At 55.2% G+C, this 19,514-nt stretch overlaps 1 long non-coding RNA gene across 1 annotated transcript in view; it reads right to left on the bottom strand.

Annotated features, from left to right (window-relative positions):
* Positions 1-1,798: 1,798 nt before the first annotated feature.
* Positions 1,799-19,514, bottom strand: part of LOC133257623 (uncharacterized) — a 32,830-nt gene continuing 15,114 nt past the window's right edge. Inside the window, exons 2-3 of the long non-coding RNA XR_009739625.1 lie at positions 14,896-18,727; positions 1,799-12,316 (exon numbers count right to left, since the gene is read on the bottom strand). This is a non-coding gene — a long non-coding RNA (uncharacterized LOC133257623). The remainder of the gene's footprint in view (positions 12,317-14,895; positions 18,728-19,514) is intronic.

The following is a 19,514-nucleotide window of genomic DNA, read 5'->3' as shown; positions in this document are numbered from 1 at the left end:
TAACAGGCTCTAGACCACTGGTTAGAAAAATGGCCTGATTCCTTCCAGAATTTTCCACTGTTGCTATGCTCACAAGGCTCCTGGGAGACGCCTCCAGATCTCTTACCATTCAGAGAAGCATGGGCTCCACTTGCATGAAGGAGGATTTATCTTATTTTTAACGAAGTTGAGGCCACTTTGCAATCAGAGCCCTCGTGGTTGGAGTGCAGAAGATCCTAGGAAGGGGTATTAATCAAGGCGCCTTAAGGACATGCAAATCAGGAGAAAGCTCAAGTGATTAAGGGGGTGATGGGGCCTGGGGTCCAGCCTTTATCCCCATCTGAGATGAGAGAACCAGAGGCCCAGCTGGAGGCAGCGGCCAAGGGGCCTCAGGGGACCAGGGACAGAACACTGTCAGCCAGTGGACATAGAGGGAGAGACAGCCACGCAGAGGCAGCTGAACAACCCTGATGGTGGAGCCGATGTGGCGCCCCTGCCAGCTACCCGCTTCCCCTGCAGCTGCAGAGCAAGGGGCTGCCTGGCAGGGCCCTTTGCCCAGACTGGATGGGCTGCTCTTCAATGATCAGAGAACGGCCCTGTGGGAGTGACGGGCCCAGGGCAGGGCACATGGCTTTTGGAAATCTGGCAACCTCTCCCGTGTGATGGATGCACCCACGCCGTGTAGACCTGAGAGCTCCACATCTCCATGGGATTCTCCATGGAGAATGGATTCATCTCCCCGGCAAGAATACTGAAGTGGGTTGCCATGCCCTCCTCCAGGGGATTTTTCGACCTAGGGATAGAACCCGTGTCTCACATCTCCTGCATTGGCAGGCAGGTTCTTTACTACTAGTGCCACCTAGGAAGCCATCCGCACGTGTGGATGTGACCTAAGATCACAGGGGTGTGTGTGTGCAAGGAGGCCATCTTGGAGATGGACACATTCATGAAAAGCTGGACTCAAAGAATGGCCGACAAGGGGGTTGTCTGAGCTGGTCACATGTTTTCAGACTTCCTTGTCTCCCTGTAAAACAAGGACTGAGGTGTGGGAAGATGCTACAACACATTGTTTAGTGACAGGGAAAAAATGTAGGTTGTAAAACACCGGCTGGTAAAGACCACCTTTGGAAAAAAAAAGAGATATCTAGAATAATCTGGAAGGAAGGGGAGTCACAGAAACATCCACAGTAGTTACTGTGGAGAGGGTAGGTTTCAGATTATTATTACTTTCTTCTTTTGTATTAATTTTTTTATGGTGATGAGCATGTATTACATGAATAATAAATAAAGCTAGTTTCTCTTCTCTTCGTACGAAAACCGCTCTGATGCTTGACTTCATCTCTTCTCCCCAATCCCTTTACAATGAAATAAAAGATTCAACTGGACCTTGAGAGTGATACCCACCCAGCCCCTTTGGGCATCAGATCAGTGAGCCTTCTTCCTAGCACAAAGCAGCTAACCACCAGGCAGGCCAGAACTGGAGTTATTGTCAGACTCTAATCTTCTTTGGATGATGCAGGGGAGAAAAAGGAACATACAAATATCAAATCATTAGGTTGTACACCTGAAACTAACATGCCATGTGTCAATTACACTAAAAAAAAAAAAAAAAGAAAGACACGGCAATCATTCCATACAGGGCATAGATAACATCTTGTGTGAGTCCAAAGCCTTTCTCCTAAACTGCTTGACCAGTGGGGTGCAGGGACTGAGTTGTCCTTTTAGAGTAGCAATTTTGCCCATATAGTACAGCTTAGCTGACACCCCAGCAGGGCCAGGGCAGCCCCCACAGTCAAGTACATGAATATCTCTGCAATGAAATGTATAAATGTTCACATCGAGGGGAATAAATAAAGCTATAAATAGTCTCCTGTTGGTTGAGGTCAGATTTTTGCTTCCTAATGAATTTGCCACCATCTTACAAAAGAATTTTGGGTTTTCAGACCTTTGGTTAATTTCAAAATTCCAGATAAGGGGTGGGGGTCAGGTCAGAATCGGCCTGGGGTGCTCTGGTTTGGCTATTTCCCTGCAGGGCTCCTTCCCCAGCAGCAGGGCTAGATGCCTGCCCAGTCCCTCGGGAACCCCACTTGGTTTAATGCTCTGGGGTCGCCATCTCCCAACTCTCAGTACTTTTTGGACAAGGGACCCCTATTCTCCTTTTGCACAAAACCCCACAAATCACATGGCTAGCCCTTTCTGTGTCAAGGCAGTCACTTAGTAAGTCCTCGCTGAATGAATGAATGAGATGCTGTCTCTGTCCTGCCCACTCTGCCCCGCCCTGATATTCCATCAGCGTGGAGAACGGAGAATTTACGCTCATCAAGTCCTGAGTGGCCCACTCACCAGAGCCAGAGGGCGCCCAGACCCTCATTTAGAATCTCGGGGGGAGGCACTTGAGTTTCTAACGTGCCCTGAATGGTTCAGACCCACATGACACTGCGAACGAACCGTGTGTGGTCTTCTGGAGGGCAACCTTGCTCTCTCTCCCTCCTTGGCTGGCTGTGTGATCTTGGGCAGGTTGCCAGACCTCTCTGAACTTCCTAAAATGGGCAAAGGGTTAACTCTTACTCTTGAGCCCTACCAGCCAACTGTCTGGGAACAAGCCCCTTTCTGCCAGTTACGGGGAGCTCCTGGGGAGGGGCAGGAAGTCTAGACTGCAAGTCTGTCCCGTTTGCCGTGGACCCCGGCACCCAGCCTGCTTGGGGGTGGGCAGGTGGAGGGCTCAGGAAACATGACCTGTGTGTGTGCATGGGAAAGCAAGCTGGTCCCCCTCTCACAGGGCTGCGTGAGGGTGGGGGAGGGTGTGCAGAAGGCATACAGAAGGTGCCCCATAAGTGGAGCTGTCTTTCTTGGTCTCACAGCCTCCTCCTGGGGCTGTGGCAGCAGGTGAGCCCTGCCACGGGTGGAGGCCTGCAGGCTGGAGGAGAGGAAGGCAGGAGGCAAGGAAGGCAGGGGCTGGGAGGATCGAGTCCAGGCACGTCCTGATACCAATTAAGGCCGGCCTGGCGCAGGGGGGCCGCAGTCGGCATTTATCAGCCTGCCAGGGAGGGGCTGGCAAGCTGTCCTCCGGCTGACGGATTAGACAGCGGACAATTAGGTTTCAGGCAGGCTGTCTCTCTCTCTCTCTCTCTCTCACACACACACACACACACACACACATCCCTTCCTCCATCAGTCTGTAAGGCCCGGTGACAGAGCCCAGCTGGGTCCCAGCCCAGCCCCCAGTCGGACACAGAGCGCCCACCGCGAGGAGGGGAGGAACGCCCCCTCAAAGAGAATACGCGGGAGCCGGGGACGCAACCCGACAGCCACAAGGACCACAGCTCAAGACCCCACAGTCTCCACCCCCAGCCCCAGCCGGATCGGGAGTGGGATACCCTCCAGAGCTCAGCACACAGAACCCCACAGCCGTGATGGGTGCTTTTTAGAGCCGAGTGGGGAGGGGTGAGCCTGAGCCTCCTGGGGACCCCTTCCTTCTCCAGAAATAGCCTCTCCGCTTCTCCAGTCAGAACCTCTGATCGCTAGGTCCCAGTGGAAGGAACGTGTGGGCCAGGAAGGGGACTCTGAAGGACTCTGGGAACCGGAGGAAAAGCCTTCAAGATTCTAGACCGTGCCACACTGCAGACTCTTGGGATGAGTCAGGAACACTAGAGGGGAAGAGGATGGCTTGAATTTTCCTTTGGTTAAGGCAGGATCTGGTGGGACTGTCGGGCAGCTCTGACCCACGGCGGCAGGCCCTGACCTCTCCCCTGGGTCTTGGACGCGGTGCCCGACCCCCGCCTCCACGCCCCACACCAACCCCTGTAGGACCTTCCCTCAACAAGCTCTAAGCTAAGCTTATCACCGTGTCGGCGAACGGGCAACGTAGTCACTCCAGAAATCTGGTCCAGAAATCTGGGTTCAGCTTCATCTCCCCACACCCCTCCCCCTCCACAGCTGGAACATCAAGCCCCATTCCTTTACCTCCTGGAGAGCTTTCGCATCTGCCTTCCCCTCTCAGTCCCCAGGGAACCACCTTGCCTGGAGACTGCCCTAAGTCTCTGGCTTCTGTTCTTTCCTCTAACTCCATTCTGCCCTCCGCCATCCAGGAGTCAGCTCGAATGCCCTCTGACCCCCCCCCCCCCCGCTTCAGTTCTCCTGGGTCCCAGCACCTCTGGGAGAGAGGCCAGCTCCTAGATGTAGCCTCTGGCCAGGTCTCTCGCCTCTCTTCTCTGCTGGCCTCATTCACTCTTCACCCTCTGTTGTGATCTTGTTTATTTATTTAGTTACTTGGTTGCTATTTGCTCCCCTGCACCTCCCATTGGAATGTGATTCTTAGGGACAGAGACCAGCTCTCTCTTGTTCGCCTTGCTAAGCACATGTTACCTGGCAGGGATGCTGGGTGGTTGTAGAGAAGTTTCCATGACGCCCACCCAACGGGGCCACAGTGACCAGCTGTTTCCCCAAGACCACACTTGCCTTAGCCTCCACCCTTCTGCCAGGAATGCCCCTGGCCTCCTGCACCTCCCTTGGCCGCCAGCTCCCACCCCCACCTCCCTAAGGCTCCTGACTTACCGGCTGCATTCCCTGGTCCCCTCCCCTGGGCTGAGCTGAGCCTGATCACCACCGAGGCGGGGTGGCCAGTTCACTCGTCTGCCTCTCCCACTGCATGGTGGGCTTCCCGGAGGCTGTCTCATGCACGGTGCCCAGAACACAGTAGGTGCTCGATAAATGTTGGTGAATGAGGTCAGAATGCCGACTCTATCCCCAGCACAGCCCTGCCTTCCTCTGGCCTGATCTCCCTGCTAACTGAGGTTCTGAGGGTCCCAGGACGGGAGGGGACATGACCAGGCCGGGTGACACAGACATGATGTGCCCTGGGGGCCCTGGAACTAGGGATTCTACTCTGGAAAGGGGGGGCAAGGGCTTCTGGAATAACTGGGCTTTGAAGGACAGGAGGACAAGTTGGGGCAAAAAAAAGAGAATAATTCATTTTTATTAACGAAAAATTGCAAGTCAGATACCGGTTCCTTAGATGACTTCCCTTGCTGATTCCTTGTAATCAGCCTTTGGATAGATAGTTTTGCCCCCAATCTTCAGATAACAGGTGGCCAAAGAGACCTGAAGCTGCTCGCCCAGGATCACATGGCTCCATGTGGCAGATTCAAATTCAAACCCGGGTGTGGCTGCTTCCAGGCACCGTACCTTTGCTCCATGCATCGTGCCAGGGTCTCAGCCCAGGTAACTCAAGTGAGCAAAGGCCTGGCGACCGGATGGAATCGTGGAAACAGAAATTACCTAAGAAGACTCTGAGGACTAACTCCCTACCCTAGAGGTCTGCAGTGAAAGCCAGGGAGGGGGAAGTGGGTCAGCCACTTGTCTTCTTTGTGCCTCAGTTTCTGTGACTGCAAAATGGGAACATAACAGCACCTGCTTCATACTGAGGGATCAATATCTCTAAAGTGCCCAGAACAGTGCCTGGTGGAAAGCATTGCATACATGGTTTCAAACAAATAAACAGGGGACGTGGTTGGTCTGAGTCCAGGCAGAGGTGCAGCAGAGCCCCTGGGGCGTCTCTGGACAGGAGGGTCCGAGGGCCCCGGGGAAGCAGAGGCGGGATGATGGGCTAGGGGCTGACAGGAGAGGTCATGGCTTCACTTGTCCCAGCCAGTGGTCGAGGCGGATCCTCGGAGACCCCTGGAAGGGCTCAGTGAGACCACGAGACCCGAGGGCAGCCCTCTCCCCTGGTCCTTGGAAGCTGAGCCACAGGGAGAGAGAATAAGCGTCGTTCTTTCACCCAAAGAGGCGCATGCGCACACAGGCTCCTGGATCACATCCCAAGGCAGTGAGAGGAGGTGAACTGTCCCCGTCCCCAGAGGACAAGTTAGATGGTCAGGGAGAGGGGCGTATTCCCCCTCAGCACCATCCCAATTAAAATATAAAATCATAAAGACACCCAAGGCAGAGGCGTGGGGAAGGGGCGATAGTCCTGGACTAGGGGGTCAGGAGGTTGGTTGGTTTTCAGTTCTGCTCCATAATCCACTCACCCATTTACTCATTCAACAAACATACAGTGTACACCTCTATATGCCTGATGCTGGGGTACCAACTGAGCCCACAGACACAGTGCCTGCTCTCAGGGGACACAGTCCAGGTGACACGCTGAATGGGCCCGTTACCACTGTCACAGGACACTGAAGGAGAGTGGGGAGATGGACGGGACCCCCGGGCTCACCCGGATATCAGGGCAGCCTTCCCTTGGGGGCGGCCATGGTTAAGCCGGTCCTGCCGGATATGGGTATATCCTGCAGATATAAGCCATCTGTGAGGCTTCGGAAAAACACCGCATTTCTCCAAACCTCCACAGTTTGAAAAGGGGATATTTCAGCATAGCCGGGCATTATACATGCTAGGGGAACCTCGGTGATTCTATCAGATCAAAGAAAAAGAATTTATCCTTTAAGAAATCCCTGCTGATTTACACAGGCTTTCCTGGTGGCTCAGTGGTAAAGGATCTGCCTGCCAGTGCCGGAAACGTGGGTTCTACCCCTGGGTTGGGAAGATCTCTGGGAGAAGGAAATGGCAACCCACTCCAGTATTTCTTGCCTGGAAAATCCCATAGACAGGAGCCTGGCAGGCTACAGTCCATGGGATTGCAAAGAGACATGACTTAGCAACAGAACAACTGCTGATTTACTCTGTTAATTCCTCAAATGGGGAGAGGGCGTTGCTAAGGCCAGGAGGATCGGTGACCTAGACCTAAGACTTCACCAGGCCAAGGTCAGAGGCAGAGTCTGAGGCTGTGAGATCCCCAGGAGGCCCGGGGCAGCTCCCGGCCCTTTATGTGTCCCTGGGCCCAGAGCCCTCCTCTCCCTCTGCCTCCAGAGTTTGCTCCCAAAAGGGCAGGCCCATCCTCGCTGTCCTTGTCACCTCCCTGGCCCTCAAGACAGGCCCTCTCGCTCTATAAAGGGAGGAATCACAGCCAGGAAGACCAAGTTCCACGGTATCCAAGAGTCCCCTCTTGGACTATGGGTGTCATTCTTGCTTGATCACCAATTCCCCCCTCATTCACACACGTACCACCAAGCCCAGATATGGAGCCTCCACAAAGCCCCTTATTAAGAAATTGGTCAATTTCCTGCTAATTAAAATAAATACTATGCCACATTAAAGGCCAATTAGTTTGCAGAGCTGCCAGGGAAACGTCGCCTGGAAAATGTACACCCCACCCCATCCCCCACCTCCTCAGAAAAGGGCAGCCGCAGCACTGGCAGCAGAGGTGGGGGGAGGCCTGGCAACACGGGCTTCCAGAGAGGGTGGGGAGGAAGGGATGACCAGCTGGGGGCCAGGCGGCAGCGGGAGCTGCCAGGTGGGGCTTCCCTTTCCTGGACAGACCCTGCTCGCTCGGCCAGGCAGCCCTGGACCCCACCCCTCCCCAGGAAACGCAATCCCTGAGACCAGGTCTCCCTGGCCAAGTCCACACCCAAAGGCAAGCCTGTTCTCCATAAGGAGTACCTTTAATTTCTGAAAAAGATGGGATCTGGGGACTTCCCTGGTGACCCAGTGGTTAAAGCTCCATGCTTCCAACGTGGGTGGTGCAGCTTTGATCCCTGGTCAGGGAACCAAGATCCCACTTGACTCATGGCCAAAATAGAAAATAAGTGGTCCATTCTATTTTTTTTTTTTTTAAAGAAGACAGGATCTCTAAGGCTGTAATCACAGGCCCTCCCTGTACCCCTAAGTGATCTCACTGAGCCCCAAGCAGTTCTTGGAGAGAGGTGCTGCTATCCCCATTTTGCAGATGAGCAAGCTGAAGTCCAAAGCCAACAAGTCCCTCTCCTGAGGTCACCAAGTCCCTCTCCTAAGGTCTCAGCTTCTGGGGCAGAGCAGGAGGTATGCCAGGTACCCTCCAACTTATACACAGATAAACCTGTAACGGTTCCTTTTACAACATTGAGGATTTTTCCATAACATAAAAAAGGGCAGGGGAATGGCTACGTCTGCATAAAAGCAAATTTTATTGGCTGCATTTGTTCACGGTGAGGCCTAACTGTTCCCTAATTATAAGAAAGCAGCTGTTTGGTCCATGCTAGGCCCTGTGCAGTTGTCATCTCATGCAACCTCACTCGCACCTGAGGCTCAGAGAGCTTAGGTAAAGTGCCCAAGGTCACACAGCCTGTCCATGTCTTAGCCACGGAAATCTGCCTTTGAGGTCCAAGTTTCTCCATTTCCTCAAGGTCAAAGCCAAAGACTGCAGGTCTTCTGCTCTCCTGGCAAGGCAATGAGCTACAGAAAACAACACGGGGTTCACTCTGTGACAGACACACTCCTTTCTCGCCCTGGGCCTCAGCTCTCTCATCTGCCACATGGACTTCATTCAACTTGAACATCCTGCAGAGGCACTCGGTCTGGGGCCAGTGGCTGGGTATAGAGCATCCACCCAGACAGGAGAAACAGTATCCCTCTGCCAGGACACGGAGATCTGGCTGCCCTGCAGTGAGGGGCAGGAAGAAGCCCAGCGACCAGACAGAGACAGAATGAAAAGGGTGGGGACAGTGCTCCCATGGCGCTGGCCACAGAGCCACACCCCTGGCTGCTGCCGCACCACAGACAGCTCACAGGGCAGGGAAGGGACGTCCCCTCTGCCCCCAGCAGCTCCCGTAGGACCTGGGTATCTGGTGCCCCTCCACCCCACACACCCACCCCAGGCACCATTTCCTACTCGGTCCCATAGATTAGTGGCTCTTCCCAGGCCAGGAGCAGAAGGCAGTGAAGGTAAGCAGGGGAAGGGCTAGGAAATGTGCAGGGGGTGGGAGGGAGGGTGGGGGGCCTCTGAACCTCCCCCTCGTGCTGAGCGCTAACTTGGAGGCCCCAGCATGTCACAGAAACTGCTCCCACGGGACTCATCAGAGGGGCGCTCAGGCATCCTGCTTCTGTCTGATAAGGAAGCAGCAGCGCAGGAGTGGGGAGTGGTCTGCGTCCTTCCACCGTGAGGGCTCACGGCTTGGGCACTGGCCAAAGTAGGAGAGTCAGAGGGGAGGTAAACACGGACGCCATGTGGGCGACAGCCATGGGCCGTGTGGGCATGCAGAGAGGATGCAGAGCGACTCGCCAGGAGGGTGGTTCCCAGAGCAGCTGACGGCGGACCGAGGTCCAAAAGCAGCAGGGAGAAGAAAGGGCGCTCCTGGCAGAGCGCACCGTGCAAGCAAAGGCCCAGAGGCCTGACCCGAAAGAACATGGCGCACCAGGGGGACAGAGCAGCCCAGTGGAGCCGAGTGGTTGGCGCTAACGAGATGGGTGAGGAAGACGGGTTCACGCGGTCAGGGCCTTTGGCATCATCATCGAGCTCGAACCCATCTGCCAGTGCTAGAGAGGCAGGTTCCATCCCTGGGTTGGGAAGGCCATAGCATCCCGCTCCCCGATTCTTGCCTGAGAAATCCCACGGAGCAGACTCTGTAAACTACAGTCCATGGGGTCGCAAAGGAGTCAGACACGACTTATCGACTAAACAACAGCAGGGATAACAATGCCATCTGCTATTGAACGGTTATAATGCGCCCAGCACCATGCTAAGCCTGAGGCACGCTCTGAAGCTCACTCACTCCTCTTGTTCAGTCACTCAGTCCTGTCTGACGCTCTTTGACCCCATAGACTGCAGCACGCCAGGTTTCTCTGTCCTCCACTATCTCCAAGAGGATGCCCAAACTCATGTCCATTGAGTTGGTGATGCCATCCAATCATCTCATCCTCTGTCGCCCCCTTCTCCTCTTGCCCTCAATACTTCCCAGCATCAGGGTTTTTTCCAATGAGTCGGCTCTTTGCATCAGGTGGCCAAAGTATTGGCGCTTCAGCTTCAGCATCAGTCCTTCCAGTGAATATTCAGGGTTGATTTCTTTTAGGATGGACTGGTTGGATCTCCTTGCTGTCCAAGGGACTCTCAAGAGTCTTCAGCACCACAGTTCAAAACATCGATTCTTCAACTCATGCTACAGTCCTCTTACGTGAGTACTATTATCATCCTCATTGTCGGATGCGATAACTTAGATCCAGAGAGGTTATGTAAGTTGCTGGTTGTCACACAGCTGATAGCAGCTGGACTGAGACTTGGATCCAGGCCCCCAGACCTCACCCAGCAGCATGTGATACCTCTAAGGAGTTCAGACTTCACCTTAAGGCAACAAGGAACCACGAGGGATTTTAAAGGCAGGTGGATGGTACAGCCTCGATGCCCCAACCCCCAGAGTCAGGCTTGTGGAGACCTGGTGGATCTGTTTCTGAGGACCAGTGGTGGCTCCATGACTTCCAGGGACCTGCCCTTGTCTTCCTTCTGCTGTTTCTATTCTCCCTGGGGCCGGGGGCATCACCGCCTGGGACCCAGACTCCCACCAGTCAGGAGTCTCTGCTCCTCCAACCCTTCCCCACCTTTCCCACTCTCTTCTCCTTTCCCTTCCTTGCTCAGGGATGGCATCTATGGGGTGCATCTGGGAAAGAGACTCCCAGTGGAGCCGAACAACCCTCAGAACGAACCCAGAAGATGTATCCTCCCCTTGGGTGCTGCAGCAGCCCCACATCCCTTCCCCACGTCCTTCCCAGCCTCTTGCCACCCTTGGAGGGGGTCTCGGGCTTTGCCAAGAGTATTGGAGAGCTCCCTCCTACCACCTCGTCCAGAGGCTCCTCTTTCATCCTGCCTTCCTTGTCCCCCAAAGGCCTCAGCATGACAGGCATCACACGCAGCAGATTTGGGGAGCACTTCACTTCCCCTCCCCATCCTCCTCATTGTGCACGTAGAGAAGCCGAGGTCTGGACTAGGACAGTCAGCAGAGCGGCTGGGGACCGTCTTTCCTGGGCTCCTACCCCACCACACACACACTGACAGCCCTGTGTTTCCACGTAGGGGAGTCTCACATTTGATTCTCACATCTGCCCAGAGCAAGATGAGTTCTAAGAGGAAGACTGGGCTGTCTTGCTCTAGCTCCTTCGATCGCTAAAAATGCAGACTCTCCTGTCAGCGCCTGTGCCTCCAAAGGAGTGAAAGGAGGCAGGCAGCAGGTCCATGTCTTGCCCAAGGTCATGTAGCAGAGCAGGCACAGTCAAACGGGCCTCCTGTCTGAGGTCCTCCCGTTCTTTAGCATTAAGGCTGGCAAAGGCATTGGCCTTGACTCCCTTTCTGTGCTCATGGCAGACATGACTAGTTGATCACAGCACTCTTCTTCTCAAAGCCAGGATGCAGCTTCAGAATCCTCAGCGTAGGCTTCTCAATACAGCCTTTACCAAGCGTGGAGTTGGCGACCAAGGGTGACACCTGTCCACCACTCTTCCCCGGTTTGTGGGTCTAGTCTGATCTTGTATCTGCCGCCGCACCCGGCCTGGTGCCCAGCACAGGTCACAGTGATAAACATTCGTTGAGTGAGTGAGTGAGTGAACAAATGATGACTGCTTAATGAGTGTGCTGCTGTTGTTGTCCAGTTGCTAAGCCTTGTCTGACTCTTTGTGATCCTATGGACTGCAACACGCCAGGCTTCCCTGTCCTTCACTGTCTCCCTGAGTTTGTTCAAATTCGTGTCCATTGAGTTGGTGGTGCCATCCAACCATCTCATCCTCTGTCACCCCTTTCTCCTCCTGCCTTCAATCTTTCCCAGCATCAGGGTCTTTTTCATTGGGTCCGCTCTTCGAATCAGGTGGCCAACGTATTGGAGCTTTAGCTTCAGTGTCAGTCCTTTCAGTGAATATTCAGGGTTGATTTCTTTTAGGATTGAATGGTTTGATCTCCTTGCTGTCCCAGGGACTCTCAAGAGTCTTCTTCAGCACCACAGTTTGAAAGCATCAATTCTGCAGCGCTCAGCATTCTTTATGGTCCAACTCTCACATCCGTACTGAACACCTCCCAAAGCCAGTTGCTCTAGAGCAGCTCCCTTCACTGTAACAACATGACCACAAAAGTAATAGTAACGATCCCAAAATGGGAGGTCTCCTGAGTCTTCTGCTCCTGCTACTGCTGCTAAGTCGCTTCAGTCGTGTCCAACTCTGTGCGACCCCACAGACGGCAGCCCACCAGGCTCCCCCGTCCCTGGGATTCTCCAGGCAAGAACACTGGAGTGGGTTGCCATTTCCTTCTCCAATGCATGAAAGTGAAAAGTGAAAGTGAAGTCGCTCAGTCGTGTCCGACCCTCAGCGACCCCATGGACTGCAGCCCACCAGGCTCCTCCATCCATGGGATTTTCCAGGCAAGAGTACTGGAGTGGGGTGCCATTGCCTGAGTCTTCTAAGGCACTTCAACTGGGGTGAGGGACATTGGGAGGTCATTTCCCCAGGGTCACATACGACCTGGTCTCCCGCTTCTTGGTCCAGCACTCTGCCCCTGATGAAAGGAAGAAAGGATGAGTGGAGTGAGTGATCGGTGACTGTCCCCTACCCAGGGAGGCATTCAGTGACTCAAGGCAAAAGGACTGACTTTGACACAGGAGCAGGCGGTTGGCCCACGGCCCCTCCCTCCCCCGCCCAAGTATTTTCATTAGGACTCTGCTGCTGCACCTGGCTCCTTGGCCCCTGCCCCAGGAAGATGCAGGCGCCTCTGCTGGCTTTATTAAGAACCTATTAACCCAGTGTCTCTCAGGCCTGGGTTATAGAAGCAGCTCTGGGCAGAGCTAATGATGCTGTCATTGCAGACCTCGGTGGAAAGCCCCAGAGGAGTTCCAGTGGGGAGGGTAGGGAACCTGGGGTTACAGTGAGGGCTGCAGAGTTGCACAGGCCTGCCTGGTTTCATCCCAGTTCCTCTACTAATTGGCTCTGTGGCCTTGGGGCACCTCACTTCCCTTGTTTTGAGTTGCAGCTTCCTCATCTATAAAATGGGGTAATAATGTACTTGTTTGAAAAGTTATTGAGCTAACGCCTGACACCACCCAGCATGCAGCAAAGCACTCGCTGTAACCAGTAACATCCTGAAGACCCTCTGGGAGCTGGGCAGGGAGCAGCACTCATAACACACTGACCACCTGGTGAGACAGCCAGTGGCTCTGCGCATCTCGAATTTATGGAAGAAAAACTGAGGATACCAGGGAGGTTAAGTGCTTGGCCAAAGCTTCACTGCCAGGGAGGGACAGGGCCAGGATTCAAATGTAGGCAGTGGATGCCACAGCCAGAATCGGGCCATTTCCTGCCTGGAGAGGGAACAAAGCCTCGGGCATGTGGGCGGGGCTGGGGGGCTGCCTCTCCCACCAGTGCCTTAAAATGACAGCACAGCAGAGGGAAGGGGGCGCTGGGACAATAACGGAGATTTATGGCTTCCAACTCGATTGACTGCAGCATCTGGATGCCACACGTGACACCTGGAAGTGTGGGGGACCCCAACCCTCGACGATAAATAGCAGGGAGGAACAGACACGGTGGGAGAACTGGGGTAAGCTGCCAGGTTGACCGCAGGGCCTGGTGGGGCCCACCTGGCTCTCCTCAAGCAGATGTACCCCTGAGGGTGTCTCCCACTGAGAGTGCTGAGTCTCAGCAGGGCCCAGAATGGCTGAAGCCAAGTGTCGATTCAAAGGGGGAGGGCTGTGGCCTGAGCCACAAAAACGGTCAGAGGATGAGCAGGAAGGTGGGGAGAACAGTAGTAATAGAAATAACCCGATGCTTGCTCTGTGTTCATGACCATCCACCATGTGACCAGCTTTGTAATACTGGCCACTTTCTAGCTGTGTAATCCCGCCAGTGACTTCATCCGAGGCTGTCCTCTCAACTGTGACACTGGGATCATCCTGGTACTTACCTCTCAGGGTTATTTGAAGGCTAAATTAGATAAGGAAATTCAAGGACTGTGCAGTAGTGCCTGGCAAAGAGTTAAGTTCCCAATCAGTGGTTTTAAGTATTATCCCCATTTGCCAGATGGGAAGACTGAGGCCTCAAGAAGGTAAGCGACTTGCCTCAGATTGTACAGTGGGTTGGTGGTAGAGCCTGTGCCAAAGACGGATCTCAGGGCCCAAGGCAACAATCCTGAGTCACACCACAGAGAGTAGTAAACCTCCTCCAGCTCCAGTAAGAGCTGCTGTGTTCTGGGCACCTACTCTGTACCTGGCACTGTGCTGAGAGCTTGTGTGTGTAACTTAACAGAACCATCACAACTTTCGAGATAGGCATTGCATTGTTCTCATTGTCCAGATGTACAAGCTCTGGGGAAGCCAAGCGGGTTCACCACCAGGACTGATTCTGAAGTCCTGGTTCCCAGCACAGGCTACTGCCCTCTGGACTGAGATTGTCTTTATTTTATCTTTATTTTACCAACTGCTCCAAGCTCCCTTCTGTGTCTTTCTTTCCTCCTCCAAGAAGAGGAGGGATAAATATGATGCTAAGTCGGCCACGGTGGACCAGAAGTCTTCTGATCAATCCCTTCAGGGCTGGGGCCCTTCTCTCGCTCCTCAAAAGAGGGAGAGAGAATGAGAGAAGAAAACTCACTCAAGCCCCTCCCACTCGCCTTTGCTCTCCCCAGGCTGAGTGGCCAGAAACCCGGCAGCCTACACAAGGTCACACTGGGGAACCAGGCTGGATGGAGGGGGCAGGGGGAGGGGATTTGAAGCAGCAGTCCCCCTTCTGTGCACACACGCTCCCTACATTCCCATCTGGTCAGCCTGGATGCTGAAAATCCAAGTCTACCCCATACAAAAAACAAAAGCGTCTCCTTTCCATTATAGAAAACCCTAGAGACCTGGGCTGCTCTGCTTGCCTTATCTCTTGGCCAGTGTGGCCAGGGCAGGGGCTGGGTGAAATGACAGTTGTCCTGGCCAGAGAAGAGAGGTCCCAGCCCTTGGCCTGGGTCCCCACTGGAGCCATACCCTGGGGAGCAGCCCAGAGAGCCTGGAGCCCACTGACACCACCCTCCCTGCCAGAAGCAGTGCCAGATGAGGAGGCTCCAGGCTCCTGGCTTCTGCCCCAGCACGTGGGCCCCCTGACCTGTCCTCCTGAGAGCTCCTGGTCTGTCCATCCGAGGTGACCCTTTCTCCTTCCCCACAGAAGCCCAGACCTCTGACCCTTATTAAAAACAAAATCCGAAGAGGGAAAAAAAAAAATCCTGCACAAACAGCCTGAGACGTGTCCCCTCCCTCCCTCCAAAACACACACACACACACACAGCCTCAGACGTGCAAGGCTGCAGCCAGGCTTCCACATAAACAAGTTGTTGCACAGTGGCTTTTGTTTATGAAACATTTAGGTTCCCTCAACTTTTTTTGTGTGGGGGGGTGTGGACTGTTGCACAGTTTTCTGGTGAACAGGGAGTGGAGAGGGAGCCTGGGGTTTGCCTAGATTTCACTTCTCCCTCTGTGTCCTCTGCCGGTTAGAATCTGGAGAAGGTGATATGAGGGGAAGAGACCAGGCAACTCAGGAGGTGTGTGTGGGGACGGGGGACCCCTGGGCATCACCTGAAAAAAGTCACCCCCCGCCCCCCATGGGAAGGTCCGGCTGAGGGCTTCAGGCAGCCAGGTCAGCCCCAGGGCCTCGTTAGACCGTCCCAGGCCGGGCCTGCTGGAGGGCAAAGCGGGTGTTCCGCGTCCCCTCGGCGTCCCAGACGCGACCCAGCGCCTGGCGCTCAGAAAACATTTGGGACCGCGCGGGCTGACGTGTCCCTGCCCCCCACCCCCACCAGGCACCCCGCCTTCGACGCCTGGAAACCAGCGAATCCGCCAGAAACAAAAGCAGGGCTGCTTTTAAAAACGCAAACAACAAACAGTTTTGCTTTTTCTTTTTTTTCCTTCCCATCCAAGCGGGCAGCTAGGCAGGTTTGGGGGTCCGGGCGGGGCCAGAGCTGCAGCGTTTGACCCCCTCTTCGGCGCCCCTCGACCCCGCGTCGGTCGCGCGGGACTGGCCCCGGGGCGCATGCGCGGGCCGGGGCGCCGGAGGCCGCGGCCGCCCGCGCAGCCTCGCGCGAGCCGGTCTCCGTGGTAACGGGCTCACAGGGGGGAGGGGCCGGGCGCGCGGGCCGCGGCGGCAGCTATTTCTGCCGCTTCCTGTTCCTCCCGGCCACGTCGCCATGGCAACGGTGTTACTCACCGAGGCCGCTTCCCGGCTCTGCCGGCGCGCGTGACCCCGGCCGCCCGCGCCCCCTCGTCTCTCACTTGCTGTGCTCGGGCTCTCTCCCCCACAATCCCGGCGTCGTCCTCCTCCGGCACCGCACCCCCCGGTGCCCCCTCCTCCCCGCCCCGCCGGTGCCCGCGGCCGCCCCGGAGCGAGCGAGCGAGGGAGGGAGAGATTGATGGGGGACGCTTATTAAAAAACATTGTAACCGTTTCCGTTTTTATTACGTTGACAAGCGTTATTTACTGTTATTGTTTGCCGAGCTGGCCGCGCCGGAGCGCGGGCGGCCCTCCCGGGAGCTCACCTTTCGGGCGTTCCCGGGGTTAGTCGAGGGTGGAAGCGGGGTGGGGGGGGCGGTGGGCGGGGATCGGGGCGGAGAAGGGGGCGCGCTCCCCACCCCCGGACAGCCCCCCCGGCCCGTGGGGTTCGCTCCTCGCCCCATCCCCACGCCGGCCCGGCCGACCCCACCTCGCCGGGCCTGTTGTTTGCGCGGGGGGGAAAGTGCAGAGGCCGGGTGACTCGTGTTGAAGGAGAAGGCAACAAAAATTTTTAAAAAAAGGAACAGATGACTTCATTCTCCTCGGGAAGGCTCTGTCCTACGTGGACAATTTCCTGGGGACTGTGGTGGAACAGCCCCGCTGCCGCTGGAAGCACAAGAAACTAAACCGGATAAAGACCAAAAAATTCTCGGTCTTGCCTGAAACCCAGCCAGGGGAGGCTGGTGGCGCGTGAACCGCGAGGAGGGTCGAATTCTTCCACTCGCGCTTGGGGCTTGGCTTCCAACAAACCTCCCCACTTAAAACTCCTGTACCCTGAGAGAGTGAGTAAGTGGCCCATGGTCACACAGCTAGGTTTCATTCTGCCCAGACACCTGCAGGGACAAACGCAGCAGAGACCGGGGAGCAGAGCCAGTGTTTGGACCCGGGGCCTCGGAAGAGGGGTGAGGCTCAGCTTGAGGCCGGGCGAGGGGAGATGAACTCGGCAGGTATAAACTGCCCCTGGTTCTTCCAACTCCAGGCTTACCCCCACCGGGAGCCCTCAACTGGGAATGTGTCGGGGGATGTGTCCGTGGGGGATCGGATGGACCTGAAGATGCCCCACCCCCCAGGCCCCTGCTGAGATGTTAATCTCACCTGCTAATGAAAGTTGGCAATTCTGTCCCTAACTCCCCACTCTTAGCTGAAATGCAAACAGTCATGTTCTGTACAGAGAAGCAGAGGAAAAAGCCAGAGGAAAAGGGCCTGAGTTCACAATCTAAAAAGGACTTTTAAAATCTGTTTATACTTATAAACAAACGACTCCTAATGAGCAGGCCAGGCTTTGGAAGTGACATTCAGAGACTCCCCCCAGCCTGTTTTGTGTTTTCCACCCCCCCCACCCCCGCAACTTCCAAGGGCAGGAGGCTTGGGGTTGGGTTGCTGTGGCCTCTCCCAGTCTCTTGGCCTTAGATGATCAACAAGGACTTTTCCAGCCCCCAGATGATTTCTGGAGCCTACTGTGAGGGCCAGCTTCTGGCTAAAGCCTGTGGGTCTGGGGCTCTGTTCCCCAAAACCATGACAGCTCTCAACTTTGGAATCCCTCCCTGAATGTATGGACCAAAAGTCTTGGGCTCCAAGAGAAGAGAGTACCCCCATCCCCTAGTCCTTCCACAGCAGGGTGCTGCCAGCCTGGTGGTACGGGAAGAGAGAGGGAAAGTAGGGAAGCCAGCACCACCCTTCGTGTCTCTGTCACCAGCACTTGTTCCCCCTTCCGCCAGCCTTCCAAGCAAACCCATCTCTGGCAGTAGGTAGCAGATTTAGAGAGTTGAGCTGTGGGCAGCGTTTGAATAGAAGCAAGTTGACAGATGACACCCAGCATCACAGAACTTAAGAGCTGGGAGGATCTTGGAGATTATCCAAACCAACCACTTTCCGATTTTACCAATGGGCACACTGAGGCCCAGAGTGGGGAAGAGACCCGGCTGGCATCTGCCTCTGTCTAATGGCAGAACCTAGATCAGAACCCAGGCACCTTGCCACCCATTTGGGTGCTCATTGTCCCACACTGATTCTGCCATGGAATTATCTGTATGATCAGAAACAGGATGGGGTGGAGCAAGATAACTATGGCAAGGCAGGAGACACTGAAATCAGACTGCCTGAGTTTCAAGGGAGACCCTGGACAAGGGCTCACTTCTCCCTGAGCCTCGATGTCCTTATTAAATGGGGATAATAACAGTACCTGCCCTAAGTTTGTCTTAAGGACTAAAGGAGACGGTACAGGAAAAGCACCCGGACTAAGCCTGGTACATTAGTACTTAACTGATGTTTGTAAGGATGCTGACAGCAGTGATAACGCTCGTGGTTGCACCGGGTTGAATGGTGGCCCCCAAAAGATAAGTCCACATCTTTATCCCTGGAACCTGTGGATGTGACCTTATCTGGAGAAAGGGTCCTTTGTAGATGTCAAGGATACTGAGATCCGATCATCCTAGATTACCCAGGTGGGGTCTCCGTGTCATCAAAAGTGTCCTTAGAGGAGACGAGGCAGGGACACAGAAGAGGGGAAAGCCATGTGCAGGCTGAGGCAGAGACAGTGATGTGACGGTAACAGGCCTCAGCCCTGGACTTCCAGGCTCTGCAGGAGCTCCTCGGGGAGCTGTGGTCAGTCCCCAAGGCTTTCTGGAGCTCAGGAGTCTGTTCTCTGCAGTGAGGATTGGGGATGGAGTGTCCAGCTGAAAGAGCAGAAAAATGATAAGGATGATCTCAGGACATCACTGCCCAGGGAGGGCCATAGGAAGAGCCAGACATCCTTCTGGAAGCTCTGCCATACCAGCTGCAAGGCCCTGAGCAAACGCGTTAATCTGTTGGCCTCCCGTGGGGCCTGATGTTAGAGAAGATGCTGTTTCATTCCTGGGTGCCAAGAACCTGGGACTTCAGCACTGCAGAAGTAGGGGCCCTTCCGCCCCAGGCCACAGGGCTGCCTCAGGGTGAGGGGCCAGCAGGAAGGAGGGGACTGTAGCGCTCACTCGCTGGTTCACTAGGTGCCTGCCTCCTCCCTCTCAGGCAGAGAGAGCACGGGCTATTTTTATACACAGGTAAGCCTGCCCTGGTCTCCTGGCCCCTCCCAACTGCCAGAAACCTCCCTACAGGCAGGGACCATGGACTGCTGACCTCCGGAGCCTGGCCTGGTCCTCAACACATGCGGATTGAGCATGGACCATTTTCCAGAACAGCCAGCCCCTCTGTCCTCTCTCCATCCGGCACAATGGAGCCAAGACAAGATGGGGGTGGCCACCTCTCTTTGAATGTGATCTTTCTCCACCAGACTCTGGACCACTCAAGGAAGATGTGTGACAAGCTCAGTAGAACAGCAGAGTCAGCCTGGCCTTGCCTTTCTTCCGGAGGCCATGGCTCCCGGTAACCATAGCAGCAGGCAGACTGAGCCCCAGCTACAGAAAGCCCACTGGTCTCTGGCAGAAGACAGGCAGGCTCAGGCCACTGGAGTTTCTCTTATTAGGC

The sequence above is a fragment of the Bos javanicus genome, chromosome 11 (assembly GCF_032452875.1).
Source record: "Bos javanicus breed banteng chromosome 11, ARS-OSU_banteng_1.0, whole genome shotgun sequence".
NCBI lineage: Eukaryota > Metazoa > Chordata > Mammalia > Artiodactyla > Bovidae > Bos > Bos javanicus.
This window is presented reverse-complemented; position numbering and strand designations above follow the sequence as displayed.